The sequence below is a fragment of the Tupaia chinensis genome, unplaced genomic scaffold (assembly GCF_000334495.1).
Source record: "Tupaia chinensis unplaced genomic scaffold, TupChi_1.0 Scaffold000594_1, whole genome shotgun sequence".
Taxonomy (NCBI): domain Eukaryota; kingdom Metazoa; phylum Chordata; class Mammalia; order Scandentia; family Tupaiidae; genus Tupaia; species Tupaia belangeri.
In genome coordinates this window covers 1901508-1916278 of record NW_006160110.1, presented here as the reverse complement: position 1 = coordinate 1916278, position 14771 = coordinate 1901508, and the positions used below count along the sequence as shown (strand labels likewise).

Below are 14771 nucleotides of genomic sequence, written 5' to 3'. Positions count from 1 at the left end.
GGCGGCGGCGGGGAGCGCGCGGGAGGCCGGCGTGTCCGCCGGGAGAGCGAGCGCGGCCACTGGACTAGCCGGACCGGGTGGACCGGTGGGCCCGGCACGGGGCCGGCGACCGCTCCTCTTTGTTGTTCTGTAGTAGTTTCCCGGTCGCCGGGGCAGAGCGCGCTGGGCCGGCTGGAGTGTGTTGCCTTAGGTCTCAATGAAAGTTGTAAATGGCCTGTCTTAATTTCTTTTCTTAAACAAATTCTTGTTTTCTTCTTTGTCCTTTACTTTGTCTTCTTGGTCGTATCATTCCAGTTTACAATTCTGGCTTCGATTTGATGATTACTTTTTGAGTATTGTGGGTGAGGGTTGCTTGCACACATTCCTAGCACCTAACTGAACCCCCCCCCGCCCCTAATAAAACATGTCTCCTGATAAAACACATAGTTTATCTGATTGTCAGGACTACATGTACTGAGCTGAAATTAGTGGAGGGTGGAGGGCGGTGGTTCCATCACACGCCCCAAACTGCTGTTATGATTTCTCAAGCTAGGTTTTCAAAGACATGGGTGTGTTTAGTTAACTCTAAAGGTTTCTTTGCGGGTTGAGCGAGGAGGTCCTGCGGAAGACTGATAGCTGTTTGCACCCGAAAATCGTAGTAAGCTCTTTATTTTATTTTTTTAAAAAAAGAACACGTTTAATTTTCAATTAATTTATTTTGAAATTAGTTTCTTAACCTCTCAAGTTTTCTCACCATTGTGGAATTGCCAGTTATTTAGGGATAATAAATATAACAAGATAATGGAATCATTTTTAAACACCTTGAATTAACTTTGTTCAGGAATGTAATCTCGGTTAATTTTTGTTAACAGCCTTTGACTTTTGCCAGAATTAGCATACTTTTAGTCTCAGAAGCCGCCTGATTATTTGGGTGTTTAAGGAGTAAGTTTAGTACTTTTTGCTAGTAGAAACCATTTAGAGTAATAATAGAAAATACAGAAATACATAATTTCATAAAGTAATTGGATTTAAGACATTGCTTTTGAATTTTTTTTGTTGTAGATTTCTAAATTACCTGTGTGTTGCCCTGTCAAAACTAAACAAAATATTAATATATTTCATTTGAAGGACATAGCATAAAGAAATTATAACGCGTAACTTTTATTATTATTTTTTTTTTCTGCTGAGTGACTTACTCTCTATTTTGGGAAGTTCTGGTATGATTAGTACATGACATTCTAAATTATAAATGATTGACATAATTAACATTTAAAAATATGGTTTCTCATTAGTGTTTCTTCTGTAAGGCTGTCACAATTCCGTTTTCTTAAATGGGATACAGAACAGATGTAATAGAGGCAGCCAGAGCATTTGTGATTTGGAGTAGCTTTAGATTTAAAGTTGACGTTGCGGTATGAAGGTTCAAGTTGGATTAAAACTAAAAGCCTTTCTGGAGAAAATTGATAACAAAATTTTATGAATCTATTAATAGAATTGACTTTTCCTTTAGTTTCCAGGTTTATGGGTGAATTTTCTTTAAAGAGAGGTATTACTTCTTAATCTAAAAAATTTTTGCATACTACTTTAAGTGCCTTTAGTGTAAATCCTGAGTTTAGGGAAAAGCCAAAACAAATCACAAATCAGCCTTTTTCAAACTTAATGAAAGTAACTTTGAAATATTTCGAGGTATGTTGTATATGAATCATTGACTTTTTATAATGATTTGCTGCTTGAAGCAATTTTGCTTCTACTGGGAAGCAGCAAATCTTACTTTGAAAACCCGTGCTACACTTTAAGACACATTTTAGTTGCACTGTTCCTCATTTCTTTGCATTCCCTTTCAAATTTGCCCCCAAAATTTAGGAACAAGAGTTAATTTATGTTGCCTAGTCAACTCCAGCTCTCCACTTGGAAGGTAGTTTTTTCCTGATTGAGCCAATGTTGTAGTAGCCTTGGTAGACATTCTCCCAAATGAGCTTTGAATTGCTGAGGCATCTACTAGCGCTGTTAACTCTACCACTTATCTGCAGAATTCATTACATTTACAATTACTCTTGCCTACATTTTTGTATAATTTGGTGAGAACATGCATTTTTTAATGTTTAAATTCTACTTATTGCAGTTCCAAATAGTCTCCATCTAGCCTATGCCTAGTTTTTTTTTTTTTTTTAATTCATTCAGTGATTTTGGAGTAAATGGTTCTTTAAATTTATTAGCCATTTTAGTGTTTGTATATGTTTGGAACCTCCTCCCCCCCCAAGATTGTGTAGTGTTTTTTTTTCCCTAAAGAAGAGATGAATGGTGACTCTAATGTGACCCTTAATCTTGTATAAAACTAACTTGACTGAAAGAATTTAATTGATTTCATTGTCTGCTACACATGAAAATTTAAGGAGTTTAACTAGCATAACACAGCATTCTTGTACAGTTTTGTTAAATTTTCAGATGTTGTGCATTTTGCTCAGCAGTTAATGCCCCTAGATAATCTCTGGATGAAGACGTAATTGTTACAAAATGAGAAATTAAAACCATTGACAGATCTATCTAGATACCATTCATTAAAAATACTTTCAGCATAATACTGTTTGTGTCTTAATAATATGCTGAACATACTTGATAATGAATCAGATTTAGAATTTTTGGATTCTATTTCTCATTCTAAATTGTTTTATTTTGGTGATGGAAAATTTGACTGAATTCCAGTTTCTCAGGAACAAGGTGTTTTGGGTGGTGTCACCTTGACACTGTTACATGGTTAATTGACATGCAGTAGAAGTTTGTTTTAACAATAAGAGTGAAAGAAAACTAGGATAGTGCTTACAATATGTAGAACTAGATGATAGGTGATCAGATTCTTAACATTGAAAAGTTTCTTGTAATTTATAATTTAAGTCTTGATAAGTTGCTACTGCAAATCAGAGCTAGCAGAGACTATTGTAAAGATGATCTATTGTTAATCTTAACTAATTTGAAGTTGGTGATAATTGTAAATATCTTTCAGCTTAAGGACTGTATTTCAGTATTTACATTTTAAATTAGATTTTTTTTTTTTTGCAGTTTAGAAATCATCTGTGTGGGATTCATCTTGTCATTGCTTGTTTTACTCCCAAAGTTTGGGACGAGATTACCTCTTTTTTTTTTTTTTTACGAATTATTTAATTTTATTTATTTACTTAGTTTAATTTGACCAGAGAGGGACACTACCACGCCACCTGCCGGCCCCGAGATTTACCTCTTAATTTAAAAACTTCAGTGATTTTAGCATGTTTATGTGTATACCTTTATTTGTTTTCTTTTTTAAAAAAGAATTATTTATTATTATTATTGTTAATATTATTTTTCACATGAATTTTGCCAGAGAAAGAGAGAGAGAGAGGGAGAGTGAGAAAGCAAGCCGCCAGGTCGAGGACTCAAATCATGGCCTACCATGTGGGAATTCCAGCACCTTAAGCACCATGCCACCTGCTGGCCCCACCTTTATTTTTTTCCATGTAATTGGCTTTTGAGGTTTTCAACTTTGGCTGCATTTTGAGATCTCTTTGGGGAGCTTTACTAAATACCAGTGCCTGGATCTCAGTCCCAGAAATTGTTATTTTGTTGGTTGGGGATTCAGCCAGGTCAGAGTTCTACAGTGGTTGACCCATTAGGGTACTCTTAACATTTTGGGGGACAGCTTTAACATTCTTTAGCATAATGATAAAATGCACAGTGTAATCGTCTCACAGCTAATTTTTAATGGGTCTTTGGGAGATATTGGTGCGTGTGCTCATAACGGAAAGAGAGTACCACTTAACGAGTGCTGTCTTGCCTCATTTTCTTCTTTTTCATTTCTCTATCCTGTTTAGATTTTGGGAAAACACAAACAAATGTCTGTTGTGTTTTTTTACACCGGAGCCAAGATTCAAGTCACAGTTGGCTGTGTGAGATCTCCCTTAACCAGTAGGCTACAGGACTGGTCTGTGTCTACCTTCCCTTACTCTTCTTGCTCACTCTCTTCTCTTTCATCCTTTGTCTCCTCTTTTCTTTTGTTTCCTTTTGTCTCTCTCTTCATTTTCAATTCATGTAGTCAGTTTTAGGAAGCGGTGTTTCTCAGGTTGAGAAGTTGGCATAGCATCATTACTTTAGATAGAATACTAGTCCTTTGAAGTACTCTAAAATGCTTACTTAAGTTCCTTTTAGAGACTAAAGACTTTAAGTTTGTTTAAGTGCATTAATTAGCATCTGAACTCCCAATGGAATTTGGTCTTTTTAGAGACTTAATCTCCATGGAAACCATAAAATTTTTTAGTCACCAATTACCTCTTCACTTCACTGGTTCCTGAGAGACAAAGTGAATTGATTTAACTTTTGCTGTTGGGGTTTAACTTGTACACTGTGAGACAGTTGCTCAACTAGCTCAACTTGTTAGCAGTTCTCTAGAGATCATACAGGGGTGTGTTTACTGCTCTTTCTACATCTCCTGAAGTACTAGAGTTCGTAAGTGCTGGTCATAGTGTAGTAGTTTTTGTGTCTTTGGAAGAATTATTTAAGAAATTATTGTACCAGCCTTGTAGTGCAACAGGTCGAGTGCTGTGTGGAGGAAGCCAGATCACATATGGCTGATGGGGTTCGAATCCCAACCCTGGCAGCAACATGCTTGGGCATGCATGCACATTCCCAGGATTCTGCTGAGATGGAGAATCAGAGGTAGCAGGATTGCAGTGTGATGTGGCTTAGTTGGAGGTTTTTTCCCTCTATTTCTCTCTTCTGTGGATGCACAGTCTCATGAATAAATGAAAAAAGTAAAAAACATTATTTGCCACCTAGTCCCAACATACTCATTGTTTTAAAAGGGTAGTGGAGTGAGAGGCTCTGGAATCTGTACTGTAAAAAAAGCACCTCTTGATTTTAAAGACTTCAGTGACTTTAGCATGTTTATGTGTATTCATTTATATATTTTCATATAGAATAGGCTTTTGATCATCGGTACACTAGAGTAATTTACTTAAAATCTATCAACTCCAGTTTACATGTTTTTAATGCAAGTCTTATTTATGATTAAGAAAATACTGGTTTGTTTATGTAATAAGGTATCATTTCTGTATTTTAATGAGGATGGATTATTCAGTTCAGGTCCTTTTCAAGTCCAGAAATTTTTCTAAAATTAAATCAAATTAAGGATTTTATTAGTGATATTCACCAGTGAATCCTGGAACATTCGAATGAGATTCACAGATGACCAGTCATTGTAATAATGAAATCATCTGGTGAAAGGATGACTGAATGTAGTAGTGAATGGCAGTAAAGCTAAGCCAGGAATTGTTGTACATAAACACACCAGGTGCATCTATATCACAGATACTGCCTACTAGAATTAGCTGAAGGAAGAATTTTATCTGTCTAGATGCGGAAATGAAGCCGCTAACTAATGGTAAAGAAAGATAATACAACTTTTATGTAAGTGGTCTGTTTAATCAGCTGCATATACTGATTTGTTTCACTGTCTTTTTGGTAATTTGTAAACTGAAGCTTATAAACTAGATCAGAGCTTTGTAAAACTGACAGCACCTCAAAACAAAACAAAAGAAAACAAGAACCTGGCAGCACCTCAGATCCTAGAGTGCTTTTTTTTTTTTTTAAGAATAATTTTATTTAACTTTATTTATTTACTTATTTGACCAGAGAGGGACAGAGCGAGAGAGAGGGAAAGCAAATTAAAAAAATATATATTTATTGTTACTATTATTTTTTAAATTTGCCATAGGTCACATATGCTTAACAGAGACAGAGAGAGAAAGCAAGAAATCAAGCCGCCAGCTTCGGGATTTGAATGATGGTCGGCCATGTGGGAGTCCAGAGCCTTTAACCACCATGCCACTTGCAAGCCCCCCTAGAGTCCTTTTTAGATGTAGAGCCCCTCTCTGGCTGTCTTTTTTAGTATAGCTGGGCATCCTGCGGAACATTCTGATACAGCCTCTTGAAATAATGAGCTAGATCGGTGTCAGCAGGTGGTGTGATGGTTAAGGGGGTGGACTACCACATGGCTGACTACAGTTTGAGTCCTGGACATGGCATTTGCTTTCTCATTTTCTCTCTCTCTCTGGTGAGTGCCCTATAGCAAATTAAAATAAATAATTAAATAACATTGAATAATTCTTTTTAAAAAATGAGCTGTTAGACTTTTGGAAAAGTTGCATTACGACTTTTCTGATAACCTAGTAAATGACTAATCTCCTTCATTTAAACGTTTTATGAATATATTGGGTCATCAAAAAAGTCATGATGCAATTTTTTATAGAAAAATAGGGCATGAATTTTCTGATAACCTAATATTTTTTAGTTATCAGTTACTAAAATACAGCTTAGTTTCCAATCTTAAAACAGTGATTCCCAAAGACCACAAAATCTCTAGGTCCTCAGACTCCCTGAGATCCCCATGATCCTTTTATTTAAGGGGTTCTTTTTCAGGGGTTCAAGAAGTCAAAATTGTTATTTTTCATTATTTAAAAAATTTGTCTGGGAGAGGGGGAGGACAACAGGTGGCATGGTGGTTAAGGTGCTAGATTCTCATATGGCCGATAGCAGTACAAGTACTGGACCTGGTGGCTTGATTTCTCTTTCTCTCTCTGGTAAGCACACATGACCTACAGCAAATTAAAAAAATAATAACAACAGTAAATAAAATTAAAAAAAAATTGCTCGGGATGTGTGCACTTGCCAGAGAGAGGCAAAGTGAGAGAGAGAGAGAAAGCACTCTCTTGGGGAAGTTGTTCATACCACAGTTTCTTTTTCTCCATTCTTGTCTTGGGATTTGGGGCATACATGCACATGTGAGTGGCATGTTTCTCTAGCTTTTGGGTCTGAGACTCAAACTGTACAGTTGGCTAGGTGGTATCCAGCCACCTTAGTCACCATGTGACAAGTTGGCCCAGAGTCAAAATTATTTTCATAATAAAACTGAAAACATTGTGTACCCTTTCACTGTGCTGACATTTCCAGTCATGGTAAAGACGCAGGGAGGTAAACTGTTGGCATCTTAGCATGCAGCAAGGCAGTAGCACCACGCTATACCTTTTTTTTTTTTTTTAAATTAATTTTTTTTAGTTTAGCTGTGGGGCATGTGTGCTTGCCCGAGGGGCAGAGGGGACAGTGAGAAATAATCCTGCAGGAGGGCAATCCCCTTTCCTCCATTCTCTCTGGATCCTGGGCACACACATGCACATGCCTGATGTGATCTTCCAGCTGCCAGGTCCAGAACTCAAACTGTAGCCAGCCACGTGGGAACAAACACTCCAACCTCCATGCCACTTGGTGGCCTACTGTATGAGTTCTTAATGTGTTCTTTATATTCAAACATGTTAAACATGAATAAATACTAGTTTCACTTAAGAATGCCCTTGGTGAGGTAGTAGAAGTTTTAATTTTAAAAATCTCTGTTCCAGAGTGCTTATTCTTTTAATATTTAGTGTGATTTAATGGCAAGTGTGCATATAGCATTTCCGCACATTAAAGTGCAATGTTCATTTGTAGTTAAACACTTCCGTAGTTGAGCTGCAACCTAAGCTATCTTGTTTTTGGTTTTTTTTTTTTTTTTTTTTTTCATGAGTAAGACAGACAGCAGGGTACTTTTGCCAGAGTCTTATTGCACTGGGATCCCCTTTCCTAGCCTTCTCACCAGCCAGGATCACAGGCAAATTTATGTATCCCTTGCTTGGTCAGGTTGACTCTGGATTCAAACCCGAGGCTTTTCTTTCCCACATGGCTCCAGCATCACACAGTGATGCTTTTTCATCTGTGCCACTTGACTGAGCCTAAAATAGCTGCCTTTTTTCTTTTCTTTTTTAAATGATGGTGCATATGCACATACGCAAGAGGAAGAGATAGGTGGGTGATCTTGGCAGGGTTTCCTCATGCCATGATATCCTTTCCCAAGTCCTCCATCTCCTCAGGATCTTGTGTATACACATTCATGCCTGGTGTGTTTGTGTGTTTTCAGGCTGTTCCAGGGATCTGAACCTGTGTTTGGCCATTTGGGTTCTAGTCTCGTAGGGTATTGCATTGTAGTGGCTGGGTCCTAGCTGCCTTTTTTTTTTTTTTTTTTAAATTAATTTAATAGTTTCATTTGTTTATGATAGAGTCTGTTGTATATCCACAGGAGTAAGATTAGAGGAGTATCCTCCATAGGGTCTGGTCATGCTGCCATCCTCTTTCGCCAGTCCTCTAGCCTATTGGAATCTGGGTACTTGTGCATGTGCCCAGCATGTGTCAGGCTGACCAGGTCAGAGATGTGAACCATAATTCCCACATGAGATCCAGCCTTCCTCCAGCAGTGTACCACCACTGCATTATGGAATCAGCCCTCTAGCTGCTTTTTAGGTGAAACATCATTTTTATTTTATTATTTTTAAAGTTTTTTAAGTGTACACTTTCCAGAGAGAGAGAGAAAATGAGAAAGGACAGACCCCTCATACCCCAGGAGGGATGGCCACACCACAATCCATTCTCCTCTTGGGATCTTGGGCATGCACACATGTACCTGATGTATTTTTCAAGCTACCGGACCTGGGTTTCAGACTATGCAGTTGACTGTGTGAGTCCCACTGCCTTACCCACCATGTAAACCACTTGCCTTCATTTTTATTTTTACTTAATGAGTAAACTATAGTTGCCTAAACTTGGCAGGTATTTCCTAGAAAATGAATGAAAACAACTATTTGTTACCAGCCTTTTTTTTTTTTTTTTTTTAAATTAATTTAATAGTTTCATTTGTTTATGATAGAGTCTGTTGTATATCCACAGGAGTAAGATTAGAGGAGTATCCTCCATAGGGTCTGGTCATGCTGCCATCCTCTTTCGCCAGTCCTCTAGCCTATTGGAATCTGGGTACTTGTGCATGTGCCCAGCATGTGTCAGGCTGACCAGGTCAGAGATGTGAACCATAATTCCCACATGAGATCCAGCCTTCCTCCAGCAGTGTACCACCACTGCATTATGGAATCAGCCCTCTAGCTGCTTTTTAGGTGAAACATCATTTTTATTTTATTATTTTTAAAGTTTTTTAAGTGTACACTTTCCAGAGAGAGAGAGAAAATGAGAAAGGACAGACCCCTCATACCCCAGGAGGGATGGCCACACCACAATCCATTCTCCTCTTGGGATCTTGGGCATGCACACATGTACCTGATGTATTTTTCAAGCTACCGGACCTGGGTTTCAGACTATGCAGTTGACTGTGTGAGTCCCACTGCCTTACCCACCATGTAAACCACTTGCCTTCATTTTTATTTTTACTTAATGAGTAAACTATAGTTGCCTAAACTTGGCAGGTATTTCCTAGAAAATGAATGAAAACAACTATTTGTTACCAGTGATAAAATCTGATCTTTCAAGTGAGAATTAAATTTTTGGAAAACTTCTATCAGTCACTACAAATTTTCAAGTTTCTTAATACTTAAAGACTTTTCTGATGAGATTGGTGATGATATTAAGGAATGTAATTTGAAAACAGTAAGAAAAGGGTGTCAGCAATTGGAATGTCTGTTTAATTCGTTGAACCAGTATTTTCCTAATATGAATTCAGTATGTTACAGAAACATGTGTGAGTAGGAGATCCATTAAAAATACAACATAGACCAATGGATTTTTATATAATAGCCAAAAAGTTTATTGATATAGGTTCTGATTCCACATTGCAAGTAACCATTAAGAATTGCCACTTGAATTGCTATTGAGTTGTGATATTGAATAAAAGATGAATTATCTATTGTTAGCTGGAAAGACAATTTATTAAAATATTTCTCTTTTCCATTTACATTTCTGCATGAGGCATATCTTCTTCATATACTTTAACCAAAACAACATATCAAAACGGATTGTATGCAGAAGCAAATATGAATATTCAGCTGTCTTCTGTTAAGCTGGTTTTGAAAGAAATTTGCAAAGATCTCAAACTGTCATTCTGATAACTTCTTTGTTTGGGAAAATATTTTTCAAAGAATTGTTTTTTATATTAACATGTAATGAGTTTGTTAGTACTTTAAATGAATTAATAAACGATTTAAAATTTCATTAGTTTCGTTTTATATTATGATAAATATCAACAGATATGACCACATAAACAAAAGCTGTATCCTCAGGAATCAAGAATGTATAAGAGGGGGAGTCTTCAATAAATTCATGGAAAAATACATATTATGAAAAAAACTGTGTGGATTTCAAAATTTTTTTTGCATCAAAAATAAATTTATACGTTTACTCCATTTTTCCTTTTTTTAAAAAAATAATTATTTAATTTTATTTATTTCAGTTTCAACAGAGAGGGACAGAGTAGGAGAGAGTGAGAGAGACAGAAAGTGACAAAGCAAGCCATCAGGTCTAGGACTCGAACTGTGCTTGGCCATGTGAGAGTCCAGTGCCCTTAACCACCACACCACCTGCTGGCCCTGTTCTTTTCTTTATTTTTTTTTAAAAAAATTGCTATAGGGTAGGTGCACTTGCTAGGGGAAAAGAGAGTGGGAAAGTAAGAAAGTGTCCATGCTCCATGGGGAATTGTCATGGCACAGTCCCTTCTCCATTTCTCCCTCCTTTTGGGATTTTGGGGCATAAATGCACACATTGGGGTCCCAAATGTGAACATGGGAAACACTACCAAAAAATGCCTATCTCTGTCTCTTCCTTATCTCCCTCTCCCACTCATAAAGGGAAAAAAAAATCTGTGAACCATCAATTGACTAGTTCAAAAAGCTTGTCTTCTGTGAAGCACTACAGGTACAACAACAAGTGGAACATAATTAGAAAATAGTTCTCAACTCTTCTCAGATCAATACCCACTCCCTTATTTTTTAAGGTTTTTGCCGTAGGACACATGAGCTTGCCAGAGGGAGACAGAGAGAGGGAAAGTGAGACATCACCCCTCAGGCCATGCAACAATACTCTCTCCTCTATTCTCTTGGGATTTTGGGCATGCACGCATTTATGCCTAGTCCCCCACCAGGTCTGAGACTCGGAACCGCAGTTGGCCATGTGGGCCATCACCTTAACCCCCACACCACCGGCTGGCCCCCTTGGATCTTTTTTAATATTCTGTTGCTTTTGCTGTAGGGCTTTGTGCTTGCCAGAGTTAGAGTGAGAGACTGATAAATCATCCTCCATGGGGGGGGGGCATGCCACAGTCCCTTCTCCATTCTTTTCTTGTGATTTGGGGGCATACATGTACACACACCTTGCATGTTTTTTAAGCCATCATCTCTGGTCTGAGACTGGAACTGCAGTCAGCCATGTGGGATGCAGCCACTTTAACCTCCATGTTACTTACCTGAGAAGCAGTTTGTTACATATCTTTGAATACTGAACTTCTGCCCATATTCAGTAAATATATGTTGAACATATACCTTCCAGACAACCAACAGTTATCTACATAGAGGAGTCTGTAGTCAGAGATTTGGATTAGATTCCACAGTAAGTACTAAGACAAATTAAGTTACTTAAACTTTCCGAACCTAGATCAAAAGGAGGCTATAGAAAGCTCAACAGAGAAAAGTCAAGTGTCTAGCACACAGTTTAGTAAAAAGTATTTATGGTCTGAGTACTAGGGTTGTTGAGAAAGTCATGACGGATTTTGTATAGAAAAATATATCATGACTTTCCTGATGACCTAATATAACATTTAATAGTTTCAAATGGGGATTTTTCTAAGACAAGTTATGCTTTTTCCTGTATTTTCTCCTATTGAAGTTTGTTGAAAAAAATGTAGGAGAGCAGGGACAGAAGTAAACCACTGCTCCAGGACTTCAAACGCAAAGGCATACACGGAGTGGGTAATTGGGTTGTCGGAAAGGTCGTGATGCATTTTTGCATAGAAAAATATGTCATAACTTTCCCAGAAACCCAATACACACATGAACAAAACATCCCAGGTGTAAAGAATAGTACTGAAGAATACAAGTGCATGCCCGTCTAAAGTAGGTAGACTTACTTGCTTCCAGTAGACGTGGTATTTGAGAATGCTAGTCCACTTCTGCCAGAGTTTCAGTTTAAAGAGAAACTAAAAGATACCCATTGGTATATATAAAAAAAATCTCATCTTTAAGTATTGGCAACTTATTCATGGAGAAAAGGAGGAATGGGGAGGGAGAGAAACCACTGTACATGCCACATAAAACACGAACTTCAACTCAAAATCTGACCCAGAGAAATACCAGTTTGAAATCTCTGAGGGCTAACCTTAAAAACAGTTTTTATCTACCAGACTGAAGGCTCAATGGGACAAGGCTGTACTTGTCTTTAGTCACCATTACATTAGGACAGGTATGTGCTCCACATTGTCTAGTAAATACATTTCTCTATGTGTTTTCAGACACTCGTTCACATCATTTCTTTTTCTCTAACATCCAGCTGCTTTTTGTCCACTCTGAAGATCCTAGTCATTCTTCAGAGTGCAGCTCAAGTCTCATTTGAAACATTTGTGCCCAAAATCCCTGCATTTTTGCATAGAAAAATATGTCATAACTTTCCCAGAAACCCAATACACACATGAACAAAACATCCCAGGTGTAAAGAATAGTACTGAAGAATACAAGTGCATGCCCGTCTAAAGTAGGTAGACTTACTTGCTTCCAGTAGACGTGGTATTTGAGAATGCTAGTCCACTTCTGCCAGAGTTTCAGTTTAAAGAGAAACTAAAAGATACCCATTGGTATATATAAAAAAAATCTCATCTTTAAGTATTGGCAACTTATTCATGGAGAAAAGGAGGAATGGGGAGGGAGAGAAACCACTGTACATGCCACATAAAACACGAACTTCAACTCAAAATCTGACCCAGAGAAATACCAGTTTGAAATCTCTGAGGGCTAACCTTAAAAACAGTTTTTATCTACCAGACTGAAGGCTCAATGGGACAAGGCTGTACTTGTCTTTAGTCACCATTACATTAGGACAGGTATGTGCTCCACATTGTCTAGTAAATACATTTCTCTATGTGTTTTCAGACACTCGTTCACATCATTTCTTTTTCTCTAACATCCAGCTGCTTTTTGTCCACTCTGAAGATCCTAGTCATTCTTCAGAGTGCAGCTCAAGTCTCATTTGAAACATTTGTGCCCAAAATCCCAGGAGGAGAATGAAGGAGAAGGGATGGCAAACCATAGTCAGCTTTGTGGGAATTTAGTGATATACCATTATGCCATCCACTGGTCCCCCATATATCATTTCTAAAATTAATGCTTTGTTGGGGCCTAATAGTATCCCAAAGATTGTTTTAATTGAAAATTTCTTTGAACATGAACAAAAATGACCTTCTCTTTCTTAACCACGTCTTCATTTTTTTTTTCTTTTTGTGGAATTCCTATGATAACAAGTGGCTGAAACATAATTGAGAGTTCCTTGTAGAAAAAAAAATTATAGCCAGGATATAAGAGGTGAGTCTTCAAAAAGTTTACAAAAATATGTATTGTGAAAAATAATGTGTCTGGATTTCAAAAGTTTTGTACCAAAACACTCATACTTTAATTCTATTTTTCTGTAACTTTTTTTTTTAATTGCCAGAGGCACATATACTCACCAGTGAGAGGAAGAAAGCACTCCCCAATGCGCCATGATCACATCATAATCCCTTTTACTATCCAGTTGAGATTTTGGACATATATGCCCACACGCTTGACATGTTTTTCAAGCTGCTGGATCTGAGATTCAAACCACCATCAGCTATGTAGGATTTGGCTTCATTAACCCCTAGACCACAGGGCTAGCCCTTTATGAATATTTTGAATTATTGTATAAACATATTTCTGTAATAAATACCTATATTATGGAAGGATAGTAGACAAAGGCACAATATTGTTATAAATAAAATGATATGTTCTTAGGGCCAGCAGGTGGCGTGATAGCGAAGAGGTTAGACTCCCTCATGGCTGACCATGGTGTGAGTCCCAGACCTGGCGGCTTGAAAATTACACCAGGCATGTGTGTGTGTGTTCCCTCCTAAAATCCCAAGAGAAGAATGGAGGAGAAGGGATTGTAGCATGGCTATCCGCCCTGGGGGTGATTCCCCCCCCCCTTTCTCTCTCTGGTGAGCACTTGAGCTGTGGCTAAAAAAACCCCCAGATAAATAAATAAATAAATAAATAAATAAAATGTTTTTATTAAAGCATTAGCACAATGACTGGATGGGTTAACATTTCTCTTAATTTTCTTGTCTATTAAATGGAAACAATATCTGCTCTATCAACTCTGCAGGCTTACTGTTCTGTTCAAATGCAGTAGTGTATAGAAAACAATCTGGGGCCCAGTCAAGTTGACCTACAGACAGCATCACTTCTTGAGAGGCTGGAAGCCGTATGTGAGGCCTGGTTCAGTTCCTGCGCCAACCTGAACGTGTCAGGCTCCAGGACTGGGTACAGTTTATACTCAATAATGCCAAACAACTGGGAGCCTGAAGCAAAAGAATTAGGATATACAAGACTCTGTCAAAAACAAACACACACACACTTGTCTTTGGGGCTGGCTGGTAATGTGGTGGTTAAGGCTCTCGCATGGCTGACAGTGATTTGAGTCTAGTCCTGGTGGCTTGCTTTCTCATTTTCCCTCTCTGGTCAAATTAAAAAAAGTAGTAACAATAATAAATTAAATTAAATAATTCTTTTTTATTATTTTTTTGGAGAGGTTTTTCACTATAGGGCGTGTGCGCTCGCCAGACAGAGAGACATAGAGACAGAAAGCAAGAAATCACCCCCCAGGGGGGATGGTCACGCCGCAATCCCTTCTCCTCCATTCTCCTCTCGGGATCTTGGGCACGCACGCACATGCACCGGGCG

General features: G+C 37.9%; 1 protein-coding gene across 1 annotated transcript in view; it reads left to right on the top strand.

Moving 5' to 3' along the window:
- Positions 1-13356: 13356 nt before the first annotated feature.
- Positions 13357-14771, top strand: part of SMAD4 (SMAD family member 4) — a 52978-nt gene continuing 51563 nt past the window's right edge. Inside the window, 1 exon segment of the mRNA XM_006158395.3 lies at positions 13357-13376. The gene's annotated coding sequence lies outside the window, so the exon portion shown is untranslated.